Below are 20,102 nucleotides of genomic sequence, written 5' to 3'. Positions count from 1 at the left end.
TCAGAGAACCACTTTTCCAGAATACCTAGAGGGGCATCCAGTACTCTGGATCCTCACTCTAGCATCATTCAGAGAAGTGTCACTCTGTGTGTGTATGTGTTTCTTTACTTAGGGCTCTGCAAAATATTTTCTTACAAGGTTGCTTTAAACTGGTTTAAAGGAACTTCCCTGGTGGTGCAGTGATTAAGAATCTGCCTGCCAATGCAGGGGACACGGATTCGAGCCCTGGTCCAGGAAGATCCCACATGCCGTGGAGCAACTAAGCCTGTGCACCACAACTACTGAGCCTGCACTCTAGAGCCCGCGAGCCACAACTACTGAAGCCCGCGAGCCTAAAGCCCATGCTCCGCAACAGGAGAGGCCACCGCAGTGAGAAGCCCGCACACCGCAACGAAGAGTAGCCCTTGCTCACCACAACTAGAGAAAGTGCGCGTGCAGCAACGAAGACCCAATGCAGCCAAAAATAAATAAATAAAATAAATTTATATTTAAAAAAACTGGTTTGAAAACAATCACTGTAGAAAGATAGTTAAAACTGAGTCCTTGGGCTTCCCTAGTGGCGCAGTGGTTGAGAGTCCACCTGCCAATGCAGGGGACATGGGTTCGTGCCCCAGTCCGGGAAGATCCCACATGCCGCGGAGCGGCTGGGCCCGTGAGCCATGGCCGCTGAGCCTGCGCGTCCGGAGCCTGTGCTCCACATTGGGAGAGGCCACAACAGTGAGAGGCCCACGTACCGCAAAAACAAACAAACAAACAAAAAAACTGAGTCCTTATGCTGTACTTTACAGTCATTCTCATTTAATCCTTATAGCATCACAGTGAATTAGGTTGTATTATTACCCCAATTTGGTGGACTAGAGGCACAAAGAGGGTAAGTCAATTCCTCAAGACCAGCACAGCTAGTAATTCTGAGGCTGGGACGTGAACCCAGGTGGTGTGAGAGCTGAGAGCTCTGTTATCTGACTCCAATGTGCATGAAACCCCATGTATTTGTTGACCTGGAAACAGGTCTACAATATATGGGGTTTTTGAGAAGCAGGCTAATAAACAGCATGTGCAACTGGGTACCATTTTATTATATAGTCATAGAAAGGGATGGATGTGAACAGGAAAAAAAAAATGAAGCTATACCCAAAATGAAGAGAATGAGGAGCATGTGTAAACCAGCTGGAGAACATGTTCTAAAGATTCCGAAATCGATATATTCTATTATCTTAGGCACAATCATGTCCCCTCCTCAAGTTGCATATGGGTGGATTGCCCTTGGAGAGCACAGCATTTGTGTATGACCAGCCCATATTTTGGACACTGAAATGTCTTGGGTGTTAGGGTCTTATTGAGGAAGGAGATCCTGTGTAAGCTCCATGCAGGCAAGAACCCCATCTGTCTTGTTTCTCTTGTATCTTCAGTGCCTACTCAACGGAAGGCACATAGCACATGATCCACAAATAGTTACTGAATGAATAATATTTTAACTATAGAATGTTTTTCTTGAAGGATATGTGACTGTATTGAGAAGAATTTTTTTCTGCATTTTAAGAATTTTTTTTTATAAATTTATTTATTTATTTTTGGCTGCGTTGGGTCTTCATTGCTGTGCGTGGGCTTTCTCTAGTTGTGGCAAGTGGGGGCTACTCTTCGTTGCGGTGAGCGGGCTTCTCATTGTGGTGGCTTCTCTTGTTGCGGAGCACAGGCTCTAGGCACGCGGGCTTCAGTAGTTGTGGCACATGGGCTCAGTAGTTGTGGCTCGTGGGCTCTAGAGTGCAGGCTCAGAATGTGACACGGGCTTAGTTGCTCTGTGGCATGTGGGATCTTCCCCAACCAGGGCTTGAACCCGTGTCTCCTGCATTGGCAGGCGGATTCTTAACCACTGAGCCACCAGGGAAGTCCCAAGAATTTATTTTTTAGAGCAGTTTTAGGTTCACAGAAAGATTGAGAAGTTACAGAGATTTCCTATATACCCTCTGTCCCCACACATGCATAGTCTCCCCCATTATCGACACCCTTCCTTGGTGACGGTTTACTGCTGATGTTATATATTCTACGGGTTTGGACAAGGGTATAATGATATATGTCCACCATTAGAGTATCATACAGAGTATTTTCACTGCCCTAAAAATCCTTTATGCTCTACCTGTTCATCACTCCTTCATCCCTAACCCATGGCAACCACTGATCTTTTTACTGTCTCCGTATAGTTTTGCCTTTTCCAGAATGTCATCTAGTTGGACTCATACAGTAGGTGGCCTTTCCAGGTAGGCTTCTTTCACTTAGTAATATACATTTAAGTTTCCTCCAAGCCTTTTCATGGCTTGATAGCTCATTTCTGTTTAGCATCGAATAATATTCCATTGTCTGGATATACCCATTTATCCATTCACCTACTGAAAGACACCTTGGTTGCTTCCAAGTTTTGGTAATTATGAATAAAGCTGCTATAAACATTGTGTTCCAGTTTTTATGTGAATCTCAGTTTTTGACTCCTTTAGATAAATTCCAAGCAGAGAGATTGTTGGATCATATGGCAAGAGTATATTTAGTTTTGTGAGAAACTGCCAAAGCATCTTCCAAAGTGGCTATACCATTTTGCATTCCTACCAGCAATGAATGAGAATTCCTGTGGCTCTACATCCTTGTCAGCATTTGGTATTGTCAATGTTCTAGATTTTGGCCATTCTGAAGATGTGTAGTGGTATCTCATTGTTGTTTTAATTTGCATTTCTCTGATGATGTATGATGTGAAGCATCTTTTCATATGCTTATCTTCCAACTGTATATCTTCTTTGACAAAGAGTCTTTTAAGGTCTCTGGCTCTTTTTTTCAATCAGGTTGTTTTCTCATTGTTGACTTTTAAGAGTTATCTGTATATTTTGGATGACAGTCCCTTATCAGATGTGTCTTTTGCAAATATTCTCTCCCAGTCTGTGGCTTGTCTTTTCATTCTCTTGACAATGTCTTTTACACAGCAGTTGGCAAAATTTTTAATCACAAGTTTGCCATAGGCATGATTAAAATTTTCTCACCTTTGTTTAAATCACTTAATCTAGATAAATCACCCTAATAGTTATTTTTAAAGAGATTTTGCACTATGTTTTTAATTTTTTATAGTTTATTTTTTTAATTAATTCATTCATTTATTTATTTTTGGCTGTGTTGGGTCTTCGTTGCCGTGCACGGGCTTTCTCTAGTTGCAGCAAGTGGGGGCTACTCTTCGCTGTGGTACGCGGGCTTCTCATTGCGGTGGCTTCTCTTGTTGCAGAGCACGGGCTCTAGAGCACAGGCTCAGTAGTTGTGGCGAATGGGCCTAGTTGCTCCACGGCATGTGGGATCTTCCCGGACCAGGGCTCGAACCCGTGTCCCCTTCATTGACAGGAGGATTCTTAACCACTAAGGAAGCCCACCTTAATTGTTATTTTAAAAATCTACAGATATAGTGGAATTGAACTCACTCAGGAGCCAAGGGAGAAGTGACACAAAATAAGTAGCAGATGGTTCTCCTAGCTTCATGATACTTACAAGTTCTTACTAGAATGAGAAAACACAGATTTAACAAAGAATTACAAAATGACACAAAAGTTTACAAATCACATGATAGATTACATGGTGTAGGCTGAATTAAAGGAAAGGGAAGAGTCTAAAATAGCCACAAAAGACATAAGGTTTTAACTGGACTCTATAAAAATAATTTGCATCAGCCAAGAACATAAGTAGATCTAGATAAGTGGTTCTCAACCACTGCGTTGTTGCGTACTAATGAACCATCAGCCTGGCACAGAGGTACAACCAGATTTTGCCCAATATGACTTTTTTTGAATGAGGGCACAAGTGAAAATGCATACAGTTCCAGCAGCATCTGTTTGATGGACAGTTCAGTTGAGTAGGCAGGAAAACATTTTAAATGATGGTCTAACCTGCTGTGAATGAAGAGTCAAGTGTGAGGTCAAATGGGCAAGAGCTTTTGAGTACTTAAGAGAGTATTGTCAAGGCATTAAACAATTCTATTCAAATAGCAGGATGGTGTGGAACCCTAACCACTAACCGCTTTGTAAACACTAGGAGATATTGTGACACTGTGGTAATGATGGCATTGTAATTATTCCCAATTTGTTCAAATGTTGTTGTTAGTCTCCTAGTCACTCCAGGAGGGCTGTCAAAATTCTAATATTTAAAAGTGTGCCACAACTTGAGGATATGGGGGGGAGGGTAAGCTGTGACAAAGCGAGAGAGAGGCATGGACATATATACACTACCAAACGTAAGGTAGATAGCTAGTGGGAAGCAGCTGCATAGCACAGGGAGATCAGCTCGGTGCTCTGTGACCGACTGGAGGGGTGGGATATGGAGGGTGGGAGGGAGGGAGATGCAAGAGGGAAGGGATATGGGAACAGATGTATATATATAACTGATTCACTTTGTTATAAAGCAGAAACTAATTTTAAAAAAATTTTTTTAAAGTGTGCCATGAATCCACAAAGTCTGGGAACTGCTGATTTATGACCTCTCCCACTCATATGTTCTGCTTCATTTTATAGTTTTGCCCTTAGGACACAGCTTTTTAATAATACTAAGCAAAATCATTTGTGGGCTATGGAATTTTGTGATTGCCTGCATTGTTTAAGTTGAGAAGATACTTTCTAAAAATAACTGTTTATTTTGAAAGAGTTTAAAACTCACATGAAGTTGCAAGAATAGTGTAGTGTTCCCATGTACCCTTCATCCAGTTCCCCCCAATGATTACATTTTGTATAACCATAAATGTCATCAAAACCAGAAAACTCACATTGGTACAATACTTTGACTCAGGTTGTACTGTTTATTTTTACAAATTATCCCCAACTTACAATGGTTCAACTTATGATTTTTTGACTTTACAATGTTGCAAAGCAATATACAAATTCAGTAGAAAACATACTTTGATTTTTGAATTTGGATCTTTCCCCAGGCTAGCCATATGTGGTACAATCTTCTCTTGTGATGCTGGGCAGTGGCAGTGAGCCACAGCTGCCAGTCAGCCACGCAATCATAGGGGTAAACAACTGATACACTGACAACCGTTCTGTACCCATAAAACCATTCTGGTTTTCACTGTTAGTAAAATATTCAACAAATTATGTGAGAAACTCAGCACTTTATTACAAAATGGGCTTTGTGTTAGAAGATTTTTCCCAACTGTAGGCTAGTGTAAGTGTATTGAGCAAGTTTAAGGTGCCAGGCTAAGCTATGATGTTCGCTAGATGTATTAAATGCATTTCCAACATGATATTTTCCACTTATGATGGGTTTATCAGATGAAATTCCATCATAAGTCAAAGAAAATCTGTATACAGATAGTTTAAGGCATATTTATTTATAAAATAAATCAATCCGACTTTGAGTTTTTAACTCTGAAAAATTTGAGGCATTTGACTCCATATGTTAACTCAGTCAGCAAAAGTGAGTATAAAAGTTTAGTTTGGGTATCTGGAAATCAAAAAGTAATGCTTTATTGAGAATCCAGTATATTTTAGGCATTGAACTAGTGAGTCAGAGATACCAATAGTGCCTTCATACAGTTCACAGTCCAGAGGGAACTACAAACCAGAAAATGGCATTGGGAACACAGCAAGAAACATTCTGTGATGCTTCTTAGGAAACACATGGGAACACATAAGGAAAGACACCTAACCAGGGTCTGGAAAGTCACAGAAGGTTTTCTGGAGAAAGATGAAAACTGAAAATTACACAGGAGCTAACCAGATACAGGAGGGGTGGGAAAGACGTTCCAGGCAGAGAAGTAACCTGTGTTAAGACCCAGAGGTGAGAAAGAGCATGATCTACCTAAAGGACAGATAGAAGTTCTGTGACTGCACAGGAGATGAGAGACATGCCCCACAGGAGGGCAGTCGACTAAGTCTACAGCTACGCTCTCCAATACAGGATCCCCTAACTACACGTGGCTATTGAGACCTGAAACGTGGCTAGGCTTAACTGAGGTGTGCTGTAAGCACAAAATATGCACCAGATTTCAAAGACTTACTACCAAAATAATATATATAATATATATATAATATAGTATATATATATAAATTTTAAAGTATCTCAATAATTTTTACCTTGATTTCATGTTGAAATGAAAATGTTTTGAATATGTGAACAAGAGCCCCAAAATGCAGTGTCTTCTAGGTTATGTTGAGAGTATAAATTTTAATCTGAGGGCAATTGAACCACTGAAGAATTTTATGCAGGAAAGTGACATGATAGATTTTTAACAAAGAGGATCACTCCAATCAATGGGATGGAGAGGGAGTGAAGTAGGGGAGACGAGTTAGCCATTGTTGAAGTATTCCTGGGCTAAATATCTTTCTTCCTGTCCTAACCCTCAACTCCCCATGTCCACCCTGGTGCAAATCCTAATTAAACACGTGCCCTACTTAGGGCATAAGGTGAGGTCAGAGCACACTTGGAAAGTTTATAAGAAAGCCTTTACTCTGTAGCTCAATTTCCAAAGCTTAAATAGTAGGCGATAAGGTCCTTCCTAGATGTACTGGATGAAATTCAAAACTAATTACAGATCCATCTCTGTTCTCTGCTTTCCTTTGCCCTATGTACATCAAAATGATACGATCTCAAAAGGACCATTAAATCAACTTAACTCTTCAATGTCCCATTGACATCTCAATTCTCCATTTAGGGGACTTATTCAGAGATCGGTGGTTAAGGATGAGTGTGCCTTCCCAATCCTGTCCCTCAGTTCCAGCCACTGGCCAATCAACAAGCAATCAGTGAGGGATCCTGCTGTCAGCCAATCAGATATATCCGATGGGGGCATGGGGGTGGGGAGCAATACAGCGTTAGTGTCATTGTTAGTGACATCTTTGGAGGTGAATTTTTTTTTTTTTTTTTGCGGTATGCGGGCACCCCAGTGCTGTGGCCTCTCCCGTTATGGAGCACAGGCTCCAGACGCGCAGGCTCAGCGGCCATGGCTCATGGGCGCAGCCGCTCCAAGGCGTGTGGGATCCTCCCCAACCGGGGCACGAACCCGGTCCCCTGCATCGGCAGGCGGACTCCCAACCACCGCGCCACCAGGGAAGCCCTTTGGAGGTGATTTTAACCACCAAGTCCTCAATTATACTTTTTTTCCCCTAGGTTGACTTGCTGTTGTTTATCGTTCTCATTGTTTTGTTAATTGTTGCTATTGCTTGGGTTTGGGTTTTGTTCTTGGTTTTTTTGTTAGTTTCAGTTTGAAAGTCATCTTGGGCACACTGGGTAGATGGAAACTGAGGTCTGGAGATAGGTGTATTGTTTCTCCTATGGAGTGGATACAAAAATGAGTAAGGAAAGGGGCTTGCCTTTGAAAAAAATAATTAGCCTAGAGGGATAATGAAAATAGTACATGCAGTAGTATAGATAATTCAATGGTATGCAAATAGTGGGGAAAGGTGTTAATCAAAGGGCACACATCAGCTGTCCTCCAGCCACATCAAGGCTGCAGGTGTGTTTTGTTTAAATTGGACGACTATAAAATATTTGACTTAGTTGTCAGCTTTTAAAAATTAAGAACTTTTCCTTCAAAATCTATATTTCAGACTTCTCTTGAAAAATAGGAAGTTTGTGCCACACTGGGCCTGTCGTCCCATATGGCAATAACTGGCTGGGGCAGCTGGGTAGCTGCTGCCCATGCATCTCCAGTACTTCAGCCTGCACTCTGCCCAGCTATTTTATACCCCACCTCCCTCACTCATTTATGTTATCTGCCAGGCCCCCGTAGACACTTGGGCTAGCCACCCATAGTATAAATGCATAGAAAAACTGCATGAAGGCTATCCCCCATACCTTAAGAGTGGTTACCTATGAGAAGGGTCATGGGATTGGGAGGCACTCTCTGTTTTCCAATTTATGTCTGCATTTTTGAAGATTTGAGGACAAGAGTATATTCATGTTTTATTACAACTTTACAAAGCAATGTTTATTAAGAAATTACAGTCGTGTGTAGAAAACTAGAAATACCATAAGAGGAGAATAAATGGATTACTATGGATTCTTAGAAGGGAGAGAAATTATCTTCAACTGGGAAAATTCCCCTGGACTGAATTGTGAGATTATGCTAGAATCTCAGCTCTGTTCATTGACATTTAGCAGACAGATGCTATATGAGAATAGGCAACGTATTTTCTGCCTAATACATATAATGGCAAAACAGCTAAGTTGGAGATCTTCCCTGGTGGTCCAGTGGTTAAGACTCTACACTCTCAATGCAGGGGGCCTGGGTTCTAGATCCCACATGCCGCAACTAAGAGTCCGCATGCCGCAACGAAAGATCCCACATTCTGCAACTAAAGAGCCCACGCTCTGCAACTAAGACCAGGTGCAGCCAAATAAATAAATAATTGGAAAAAAAAAAAAAAGCTATGTCGAAAGGTCAAACAGGATTAGACTATGTGAAACCTTGGACATAGTAGGTCATATTGAAGAAAAAAATCAGCCTTAGACCAGTCTATTTTTCTCTTCTTGCTTTACTAATACAAAAAACAAACAAGACAGGTTTCATATCAATTTAAGATGAGACCATCTGGGCCAGTGTGCTTTTGCCTGTCCCATACAGAGGCACAAAAAAGCATGACCATCAACTGGGCAAAACCCAGAAAAACCTTGTTTTTCTCAATACATGCTGCAGGACAAGAGTATGTTCAAATGAATAAACACTCTTTAAACAGATTGATCAGCCAGTATTGATGGTCCTGATAAATTTGATATTCTCAGCTTATTCTCTGTGCTCCATAAAAGAATTCCTTAATCAAATTTCATTTTTAAGTTTCCATTAAAACCTAAAATAAGAGAATCCTGAGCATGTTTCAAAAGTCTACAGAGGGCCTCCCTGGTGGCGCAGTGGTTGAGAGTCCGCCTGCCGATGCAGGGGACGCGGGTTCGTGCCCCGGTCTGGGAGGATCCCACATGCCGCGGAGCGGCTGGGCCCGTGAGCCATGGCCGCTGGGCCTGCGCGTCCGGAGCCTGTGCTCCGCAATGGGAGAGGCCACAGCAGTGAGAGGCCCACATACCGCAAAAAGAAAAAAAAAAAAAAAAAAAAAAAAAAAAGTCTACAGAAAGCAGTGAAAATAAACTTAATAGTCAGCTGGGGTACAGCAAATAAAAAGAAAGCACTCTTCCTCTCACTGATTTTTCAGGAAAGAGGTAACACATAAATTAGAGTTTTTAAATCCATAAGGAACTGCAATTATTTGCCTATACTTTCAATTTATGGCTATGCAAACAAACCAGCTTTACTTTGAAGATTTTTAAAATAATCCCCTTCATCTTAAAAGAAGTTTGGATGAGATGAATCTGTTAGTCCTCCCAGCTCTAGGAGCCTATGTTTTATGACAGTAAATTCACTCAAACAGCTGTTGTTTTTTACATAACTAATTAGCACTACCATGGCTGGCTACTGAAGTTAATTGGGGGAAAAAAAAGTCCAGCAATGAATTATTTCAACCCATGTGATGATTTCTTTATTATGTATTATCTCTAAATTTCTAATGTGATTGTTTTATTATAAAAATAATGATAATATCCATTAAGTACTAAGTGTTTTTATGTGCCAAACACTTAACTGGTGGTGTTTTTTCAATCTTGACATCAGTCCTATTAAGTAGATACCATACTGTGCCCCATTTTATATATTAGAAAACTAAGGCTCAGTGGGGTTAAATAACTTTCCCAAGGTCTCAGAGATAAGAAATGGTGGAGCCAGGATTCAAACCCAGATTGATTTTATGCCAAAATTTTTGTTCTTATTCATTCCGTGATACAGTCTCCAGATTTAAGGGTAAGCTTTTTTTTTATCAGGAGAAGCCAAATTTAATCTAACCCTTTGACTGATCGATTTAGTGATAGACCATATAGTCTCTATAACAAGACTCCAATAGAAAAATAGGAGCCAATTTTTCCTATCATTGTCCTATCATTGTCCATTTTACACATTTTAATATAGCTTTATATTTCCCTTTATATTTCTTTTATATTTACATTATAATATAATGCTCATGTAAAAAGAATCAGAGAGCTGTAATTATTTTCGTCATCACTAACACGATCTGCACTTTTTTTTTTTTTTTTTTCTGTACGAGGGCCTCTCACTGTTGTGGCCTCTCCCGTTGTGGAGCACAGGCTCCGGACGCGCAAGCTTAGCGGCCATGGCTCACGGGCCCAGCCGCTCCGCGGCATGTGGGATCTTCCTGGACCGGGGCACGAACCCGCGTCCCCTGCATCGGCAGGCGGACTCTCAACCACTGCGCCACCAGGGAAGCCCCGATCTGCACTTTTAAGAAGATTCTTAGAAATATGTACCTGAGGCCTCCCACCCAATCCCAAACATTGCTTTATTACTCAACCATCTGCATGGCTCCTTTGACAAAGAGTATGTCAGTTTCATACCTAATAGCTAAATAGGATTGATATGACACCAAACAAATACCCTTCCGTTTGGGAGAATTTATACTTGAGAAAACATGTTTCCCCCAGGAAGCCTCCATTTATCCACCAGGATGAATCATGAGGATGGGTTACAAAGGCAGTCCCCAAAGAGAGGATTTACTCACCTGCTTTGATTTGTTGGGCTTTCGGCTCTGAAAAGTATACCTGCAAATTAAGCATGTGAATTATCTTCTCAGTATCTTCTAGGTTTTGTTCATTTCAGTGGGAGAAGAGAGTAAGGCAGTGTTTAGACCCAAAGCGCTTTCCAAATGGAACATGCAAGTTAGATCTAAACATTTACTAAGAAGGCATAATCTGAGTCCAGTCATATTATTTTAAACAGAAACATCGTTTGGCCAGAAATTACTTCAGGACAGAGCTGATTCCAGCATTCACCATGGCTACAAAAGGGATTCTATTTTGGCCAGCAAATACTTCCAAAAAAACATTGCTAGCCATCCATGGGAAAGGAGTGAGTGCCCCCTGGTGAAAATGTGGGAAACGTTTCCATATGTTATTTTTGGCTGGCAAGAGGGTGCAGATGTCTTCACAATAAAAATATACTCACTATGAGTGCACGTCTCCTTGAGAAGAGTTGGCACCATTTGGAGCACTGGATCTACAGTGTGGCAAAGACACACAAAGAGAGGAGGGCAGCCAAAGCAATCGCCAAGACACAGTTAAGAGGGCGGGCACCCAAGTTACACAAAGTGGGGATCATGGGTGACTCTTGTTTTACTTTTATACCTCTGTTGGATGGACTCTTGTTTTTCACCCCTCCAAATCCATTCCTCACCCATCTCCACCCTGCCCTGTGTCCCTGGTAACTGACCTTTAGGGACTACATTAAACTATTTCCTTGTTCTGTGGCTTCTAGTTGGGTTCAACCAAGGGAAGACACCAGCAGGTGATCAGAGGGTAGGAGGAGAGTGAAACTGGGGTATTTATTGCCGGAACTCACTCTTTGTCAGTAGAGGTTGGGATGGACGGTGTCCCTCCACCAGCTCTGTCGGAAGCTCTCTATTATACCTATAACTCTCCAGGATCTGGTGAACTATCCCTCCCGAAACCCCTTCAGGCTTACAGGTGGTAATAGTTCCTTTCTCTTGTTGGCCTTGGGTGCTTCACCACTCTTTGTTGGAGTCCCTTAATCCTAACCACACCTTTGTAAAACGTCCATACAGTAAACATACCCTCTTAGCTGTTGTGAGTGTGCCATCATGGCTTCCCCTTGTGTCCTCCGACTAATACAGTGCTTTGCCATATGTTCCAAATTTTCTGCAATAGGCATCTATCCCAATGCAACTGCAGGGATGACTAAGGTTACTGGTAGTCCCCATTACACCAGTTCTGACCACTTGGACTTGGGTGAGGTCAGAAGAATCAGAAGGTGCGACCATTGTTTTCAGGGTCTTACTCCACCGTCCTGTTCTCCAGGGGGTTAATTAGCCCAGTGCCACCCTCTCATTCCAGCTGCTGGCTTCCACTGCATCTCTACATTTTGAACAGGAAAAAGAAAGGCTCTGTTTACGTTCAGACTGTCTCACCAGGAGGGAAGGAGAACAGGGTGTTCTGTCAGGAGGGATCTAAAAGATTAAGCAAACAGTGGACTGGTTCTGTGGGTCTGGAGCTGGCAAGACTGGGCGCTCTGCAAACCACAAGAACAGAAGAGCAGCCTGCTGGATCAGCTTCCAGGGCTTCCAGCCCAGGGGGCGGTTTTTGATAAGAGGAAACAGACACAGTTAGACCTTGCCAGTTACACCTGTCCTCCAAAGACCCAGACTTCCTTCATTATTCTATTATGAAACAGTCTTCCAAGACCTTGTCTGAATATACCTTTGGATACTGTAAAGATCAATGGTGAGAGGGGAGCATGGACTTAGGCCCTAAAGCCGAGCTCAACTTCCAGATCCACTCCCCTCTTACTGTATGATGAAGGTCAATTTTACTTACTTTACTTCAGAGACTAACTGTCCTCAACTGTCACATGGAAATGGCAACACTTATAGCATAGGGTGGTCTTAAGGATAAATGAAATCATGTAGATGAAGTACACCATCCCGGACACAGAGCTGGAACTCCATGATGTGATTTTGCTCGTTCCCTTTTACTTCCCGAGGTATTGTAGGGTTCCATATCTTCGTTGAAATTCAACATTTAGATCACCATGAAGAAAACAGCTTAGATCTAACACAGAGATGGAATTGTTATGCATCAAGGAAGTTTCTCCTTGCTTCCTTTCACATCTGCTCAGCACTGATACACGAGGGATCATAAAATTAATGATAAGAGCTAATTATTGAAGACTCATTATACAACAGGCACAGTGCTAAGACTTTTTAAAATTTTATGTTGATCAAAAATATAAATGCACTAATTTAAAGAGTTAAAGAGTTGGACCAGTTTATGCAAAATTCAGCTACTCTCCCCCTTCACCTTACTTCTGTCTTCCCAGAGGCCACCATTTCCTACTCTCTGATGGGATTATTTGTGTATTTTCCTTCACATCTTGAAACAATATCCTTATTAGCACTTCTTTATTTAGATATTATCCATTGACCTCCTTCTATGCATAATGACAACTGAGCTTCTATTTATTCCCCTGCCCTTCACCACACACTTCCCAATATAACTCTCCCTTCTCCCAACTTCCCAACTAGTTTGTGATTTTCCTAGATCTACATTTCAGTGTTGACATGACAACTGTGTAAACGCTGTTCACAGCTGAGTCATGAGCAAACTAAAGATTATATTTCTTTCCCTTACAAATTTTAGTTTCCCTAGAGATAATTGTCTTGTTTTCGTATCTGTTTTCCATGAACTTATCACTAATTCAACTCCAAACTCTCTTTGGTCTGAATCTCTTTTTAAAATATTTAGATGATCAGATACTCCATCAATTTCCTACTCTTGCAGTAAACTTTCCTGGAAGCCTCTGATAGGCTCCAACCTCTATTTGTTACCCTCCAGGCCTGGTGCACAGCTCCTATCCTGGGATGTCCCCTCAACATCTTCTTGTGTGTTCCCTTTACCTCTCCCTATTTTGGGTGGAACAGATCCTTCAGTAGCTTCCTGAGAAAGGACAGTGGGAAATAAAAGTTGTTTAAACATTGCTTACTAAAAACATCCTTATTCCACTCTCATACCTGATGGATAGTTCAGCTATGTATAGAAGTCCAAGTGGGAATAATTATTTTCAAGTTCTGAAGGCATTTCTCCATTGTCTCCAGCATCCATTATGGCCGTTGAGAAGCTAGAAACCATTCTGATTCCTGTCCTGTTTTGTGTGGCTAGTATTTTTCTCTGTCTTTTTTGTCCCCAGTATTCTCAGATCTGTGGGTCTGGTGTCAATCTTTTTCCATCCAATATGCTGATAACTCAGTTGCCCTCCCTATCTGGGAACTCACCCTTCACTTCTGAGAAATGTTCAGTTGTCTCTCCCTCCATCTTCCCTTTCTGGAGCTCCCGTCATTCAGATATTGTACTTCCTAGACTGGTTCTCAAAATTTTCTTCTTCTCTATCACTTCAACTTTTTACTCTACTTTCCAGGAGACATTCTTGGCTTAATCTTTTCCTCTGCCTAATCCTCAGACTCTCTTGTTGAATTTCTCATTTCTGTTCTCACTTGTAATTATCAAGAGTTCTATTTTATTTTCGAAATGTTCCTTTTGTAAAGCATCCTGTTCTTGCTTTATGCGTGCAATGATAAAAGGGTTCTTTTTCTTAATTTCTTTCCCCTGAATGGTCTCCATTTTTTCCCCAGATTGTTATTGTTTGTTTGTTTGTTTTTGTTGTTGTTGTTTTGTTTTGTTTTTGCAGTACGTGGGCCTCTCACTGTTGTGGCCTCTCCCGTTGCGGAGCCCAGGCTCCGGACACGCAGGCTCAGCGGCCATGGCTCACGGGCTTAGCCACTCCGCGGCACGTGCGATCTTCCCAGACCTGGGGCACGAACCCGTGTCCCCTGCATCGGCAGGCTGTTTGTTTGTTTAATTGTTGCTGCTCATTTTTGTTTCTCTCATTCAATGTTTAAGCTTTCTCTTATGTCTGGTCATCCAGTTGTCTGCTGTATTTAAGAGTGGTGGAGAGAAAACACAGATTAGAAGCTCCGAGTGGGACATACTGACTACGAACTTGACTAGGTGACCTGGCTGGACTGTTTCCTTGCAAAACATCCACAAACCAGATGAGATTCCCCAGAAAAGATTCTGTCCACCTCCTAGGAAGGAAAAAGGCCAGAATGTCGCTTCCGGAAACTGAGCGAAGGGAGAGTTGGGGGTCGTAGCAGCCAGAATGCAGTCATTCACTTAAACCCTGTGTTTTCAGTAGGGTAACCCTACCTTCAGGTATGACTGGGGTCTCCCAATCCAGAGATGAAGAAGGGCCAGTTGTCTAGCTGTACAGTATGCAGCTAGCTAGGATGGGATTTGAGGCTAGAACTGTTCTGAAATAGACTTTCAACCTATCTTCCTGGCCTCTGATCCTCTGCTTCACCCCATCTGTGTTTCTGACTCCAAGCCTTTGGGTCTGTGGTTTACATCAGGTTGATTTTCAGTTCTCCACACTGCAGGTTTGAGCTTCCGTTTTCTGCAGTGCGCTAAGTCGCACACTATCCTATTTATCTGCTAATGGCCTCTAAACACTGGTTGCTGCTGTCTCCTCTCCCATTCGTTTATTCAAAACAAAGCACAACACTACGTTTAGGGGTGTTTCAGGAGAGAACACAAGTAAATGAGTAAAATGCATGGATTCCAAACGTTGTCTTTACTCAAACATCCCATGAAGCACTTTATATATATTATTTCATTTACTCCTCACAGTCCCCCTCTGAGCAAAGTACAATTATTATCCCCATTTCACAGATGTGGAAAGCAAAGCTCAGAGAGCTTAATTTACCAAAGGATGAACAAGCAACCATAGGCATAACTAGGATTTTAAAATTTGGTGTCTGACTCCAGAGCCTCATTTCTAATTACCACATTAATGTGCAATGCACATAAATCATGTAGACCTAAAAAGAAAGACAAAATGGATGTGACTCTAGACCCTGTAATCTAAAGTTCCCTATGGTCAACAGACATTATATGAAAACTGGTCTAGATTTGAATTAAAATGCATTGAACAAGTGTTGGTACTATGATGTATTTGTACTAGGATGTCTTGGGCTTAGTTAAACAACAGTTTGAAAGTTTGGATTACAATTGGCATCTTATTGGATTGTAATATAATGAGTAACATTCTAAATAAAATGCTAGAGAGTGAATGAAGAACACTTTGAAATTTGAGTGCCTTCAGTGAATATTTTGATCAAAGTCAATAATTTCATCAAAGGTACTTCAGCTGCTAAAATAATATTCAAACTTTTTATAATGTGAGCATGTAAAATTAAATTTTCTCTCTCAGCTTCTGATCATCTTTGCTTTTCATCAGGTGTTTGAAGGAGTGAGAGAGACTTGTAATTTTTTCTTCCATGAGAAGGAATCTGCTTTAGCGTAAGACTCCTGGCCTGTCTCTGGCACCCTACCCCCCAGCTCCAGATGGTGGAATGTCGGGAGAAGAAATCGGAAATGCATAGTTGTCACTCCTCCTCTCTCTTTCATTTTTGTATGCTCGTTGTCTGCCAGATGCACCTTCCCCCCTTGCTCTAAGGGCCAGGGCTGCCTGGGACTAGTGTGTAACTGTGTGTATCCATCAGGGTTCCACCAGGAAGAGATTTATTACAAGGAATTGGCTTACGTAATTGTGGGAGCTGGTTGGACAAATCCAAAATTCATACAGCAGGCTACCCGGGCATGCTGGGAACTCTGGAACAGGAGCTGATGCTGTCATCCATGGGCTTAATTGCTCCTTCCTCAGGGAACCCTCAGTTTTGTTCTTAAAGTCCTTTCAACTGATTAGATCAGGCCCATGCAGATTATCAAGGATAATCTCCTTTACATAAGGTGCACTGATTTTAGATGTTAATCACATCTGCGAAATACCTTCACAGCAACACCTAGATTGGTGTTTGACTGAATAACTGTACTATAAGCCTAGTCAAGTGGGTACATAAAACTGACTATGGCAGTGTGTAAGCTCATTGTTGACTCAGACCTAAGTCACATTCTCAGATACCAGCTTTCCTTCACACGTAGTAGTGCTCAAGAAGTACTTATTTGAATAAATGTATGAATTATAGCCTCCATCTGCTTACCCTTTTCAATGTTTTTGGAACTCAGGATGCAAGAAAGGATATGGTCCACTGTAGCCCCTCAAACTCACCCTGCCCTCCCCCCCCACTCCCCAGTCTGAGTCCAGTAGGTTCGAGGGACAACAGATGCCAAGAGAGGCGGTCATCAAGCAGAGGAGAAGTGTCCCATGAGACAAGGAGGGGTCCCAATGGGGTTGCCTGCAGCCCAAAGCATTGTGGGAATAAAATAAGTGTCTCCCCAATGAAGGGCTTTGGACAAACCCAGCAAGTTGCCCTTGACCTCAGAGTGGAACAGGAAAGAAGCCAAGTAATTTTCATGATCCCAAATGGGATGCAGAAATAGCTGACAAAGATTAAAGCTAGAAAGGCTGGGCTTCTAGAAGTGAAGGACAACACAGCAGCCTGGATCAATGACCCAGGCCAGATAGGACCATTTCAGCAAATGCCATCAGGGCGATTTGCAGGTCCAGGACTCAATACCTCTCCTCTACAAAACTGTAACATGAGTAGGGACCCCAGAAACTAGATACAGTCCAGGAGGAGCATGCAGGGTCAAGTGGAATAGACCCTGAATTGATTGAGATTGTGTCCCACCCTCCACCATCCCTCTCAGAATGGAAGTTCAACAGGCAAATTATGTTGGATTATGGAAAAATAACTTATTTCCCATGCATCAGAGTTTGTGGACCAATACTCATGCCTGGCTACACACAGAGACTGATGGTGTGGACTGCAAACGCTTCAGTTAGAAAGCCCTTCTTTCTTTCTTTTTTCCTCTCCTTTCTCTCCTTCTCTTTCTTTCCTTTTTTCTTTCTTCCTTTTTTTTTTTTTTTTAAAATAGCCACTTCTGGATCTTTCATCACTTTATACCTAGGCTAAAAGAGTGACCTGAGGTATCTAGGATCTTCTCAAGGACTGAAGAGACAATAATGCCTATAACTGGAAAAGAAAAAAAAAAAAAGTGTGGATGTATTCTTTACCCCAGAAGAGAAGCATATAGATGTTTTGGTCTATCCAGAAGAGGATGGAGGGTTTGGGGGAGATTTTTTTATTTTTAGTTGCATACAAAATTCATTTTGAAAGTCAAGTTTAAATTTGTCTATTAGAGTAATTGACTATTTGGATGTACCTTTGCATCGATTCAATTAGAAAAGAACCTTTATAGGGTAATTGACTATTTGGATGTACCTTTGCATCGATTCAATTAGAAAAGAATCTTTACAAAATATAATGGCCTTCTAAAACACCCAGTTTTGGCAAAGGTGTGGAGAAACCCAAATTCAGACATGCTGATGGAAGTAGAAATTGGGCAACTACTTTGGAAAACAGTTTGGCAATATCTACCAGCCTGTGACTCAGCAACAAAAGAAATGTGTAAAATAGTCACCAAAAGATATTGTGATCGGTTTAAAAGCATGGCCTCAATATTTACTACCTCCTCCCATCCAAAGGTGGAATCTATTTCCCCGCCTATTTCCCCATGTGGCAGGTGTGACAGTGTGTGCTTGTCAGAGTTCCAGAGTCTAGACCTCAAGATGTCTTGTAGCTGTTACTTTCACCCTCTTGGAACACTGCTCTGAGATTGCCACGTAAGCTGGTCTAGCCTTTGGGAGGATGCGAGCCCGTGTGGAGGAGACGCAAGACGCCTCAGCTGAGAGCCAACACCAATTGCCAAATGTGAAGGCTGTCTCAAACCTTCCATTCCAGCTGAATACAGTTGCACGATGGGCCCAGAAACGACCTGCAGAGGGACTGCCAAGCCAACCCACAGAATCATGAGAAATAATACATCATTGTTGGTTTGTTGTGGTGGTTTTGAGGACAGCAATACGTAATAGATTCAAAAGTACAAAAATAGGTGCAACTATTCAATGCTTTTAGAAGTCAGAATAGTGGCTTCCTTTGGGGGATGGTAATTAGAAGGGAACACAAATGGGGGCTTGGGTGCTTGAATGTTCAAGTTTCTCGGTCTAGGTATTAGAGGCAAGGCTATGTTCAGCTTGTGAAAATTCAACAATCTGTGTAGTCAAAGATTATAAACTTCCAGTTATAAGATGAACAAGTTCTGGGAGGTAACACTCAGCATGAGGACTATAGTTAACTATACTGTACTGAATACAAAAGTTGCTAGAAGTGTAAATCTTAAATTTTATCACCACAAAAAATGTGTAATTATGTGAGGTGATAGGCATGTCACCTAACCTTAGAGTGGTAATCATTTTGCAATATAAACGTGCATCAAATCCTCACATTGTACACCTTAATCTCACCCAATGTTATATGTCAAATACATCTCAATAAAGCTGGAAAAAAATTAAATGAAATAAATCAATGAGTTCAACAAACTATAGCCTTGTCTCCTGTGCACTTCCCCATCTGTATGTCATACTTTAATAAAAAGTTCAAAATATATATCCTATAGATTATCTACTGGGTTGGAGGTGTTGAAAGTGGGACATACCTTTCATGGCAATGCACGGTTATATATGGATTCAGAGTCTCTGAAAAGGAGTTCCCAGAATGTAGTTTTAAATTATTTTACTGAGTTCTGCTAGCTCTTAGTTCTAGTTACTGTGGCCTTAAAATTTAGATACTATTTTTCCTGGGATTTAGCTAAGAGATATGATGCCAAACCAAAAATAAAAATAGAGTCTTCCCATCCTTGAATGTCCTCTACAATATCTTTGACAAATAATTAAAGTTCCGCTCATTCAATAGGCATTTATTAGGTATTTACTCTATCTTGAGTTCTGTGCCAGTCCCTGGGGGATACAGTGGTGAGGAAGATGGGCACTCTGGCTGCTCTCAGGGACTTACATTCTAGTGGGTCTACTTCATTTTGACTAGTAACAGGGAACTCACTATTTCACAAGGGAGCCTCTTCTACCCCTGGTAACTTTGATTGTTAGAAATGGCTTCCAAACCTAAGTGTCCATAGACAGATGAATGGATAAAGTAGATGTGGTATATATATATATATATATATATATATAATAGAATATTACTCAGCCCTAAAAAAGAATGAAATAATGCCATTTGCAGCAACATGGGTGCAACTAGAGATTGTCATACTAAGTGAAGTAAGCCAGTCACAGAAAGACAAATATTTATATGTAGAATCCAAAAAAAAGTGGTACAAATGAACTTATTTACAAAACAGAAATAGACTCACAGACATAGAAAACAAACATGGTTACCAAAGGGGAAGGGGGGGTGGATAAATTAGGAGTTTTGGATTAAAATATACACACTACTATATATAAAATAGATAACCAACAAGGACCTACTGTATAGCACAGGGAACTATATTCAATATCTTGTAATAACCTATAATGGAAGAGAATGTAAAAATGAATATATATATTTTTATACACATGTATAACTGAATCACTTTGCTGTGTACCTGAAACTAACACAACAACTAACACAACATTGTAAATCAAGTATATTTCAATAAAAATTAAA

Source organism: Mesoplodon bidens (assembly GCF_964165515.1).
Source record: "Mesoplodon bidens genome assembly, chromosome: 18".
NCBI classification, from domain to species: Eukaryota; Metazoa; Chordata; class Mammalia; order Artiodactyla; family Ziphiidae; genus Mesoplodon; species Mesoplodon bidens.
Note: the sequence above shows the minus strand (reverse complement) of the source record.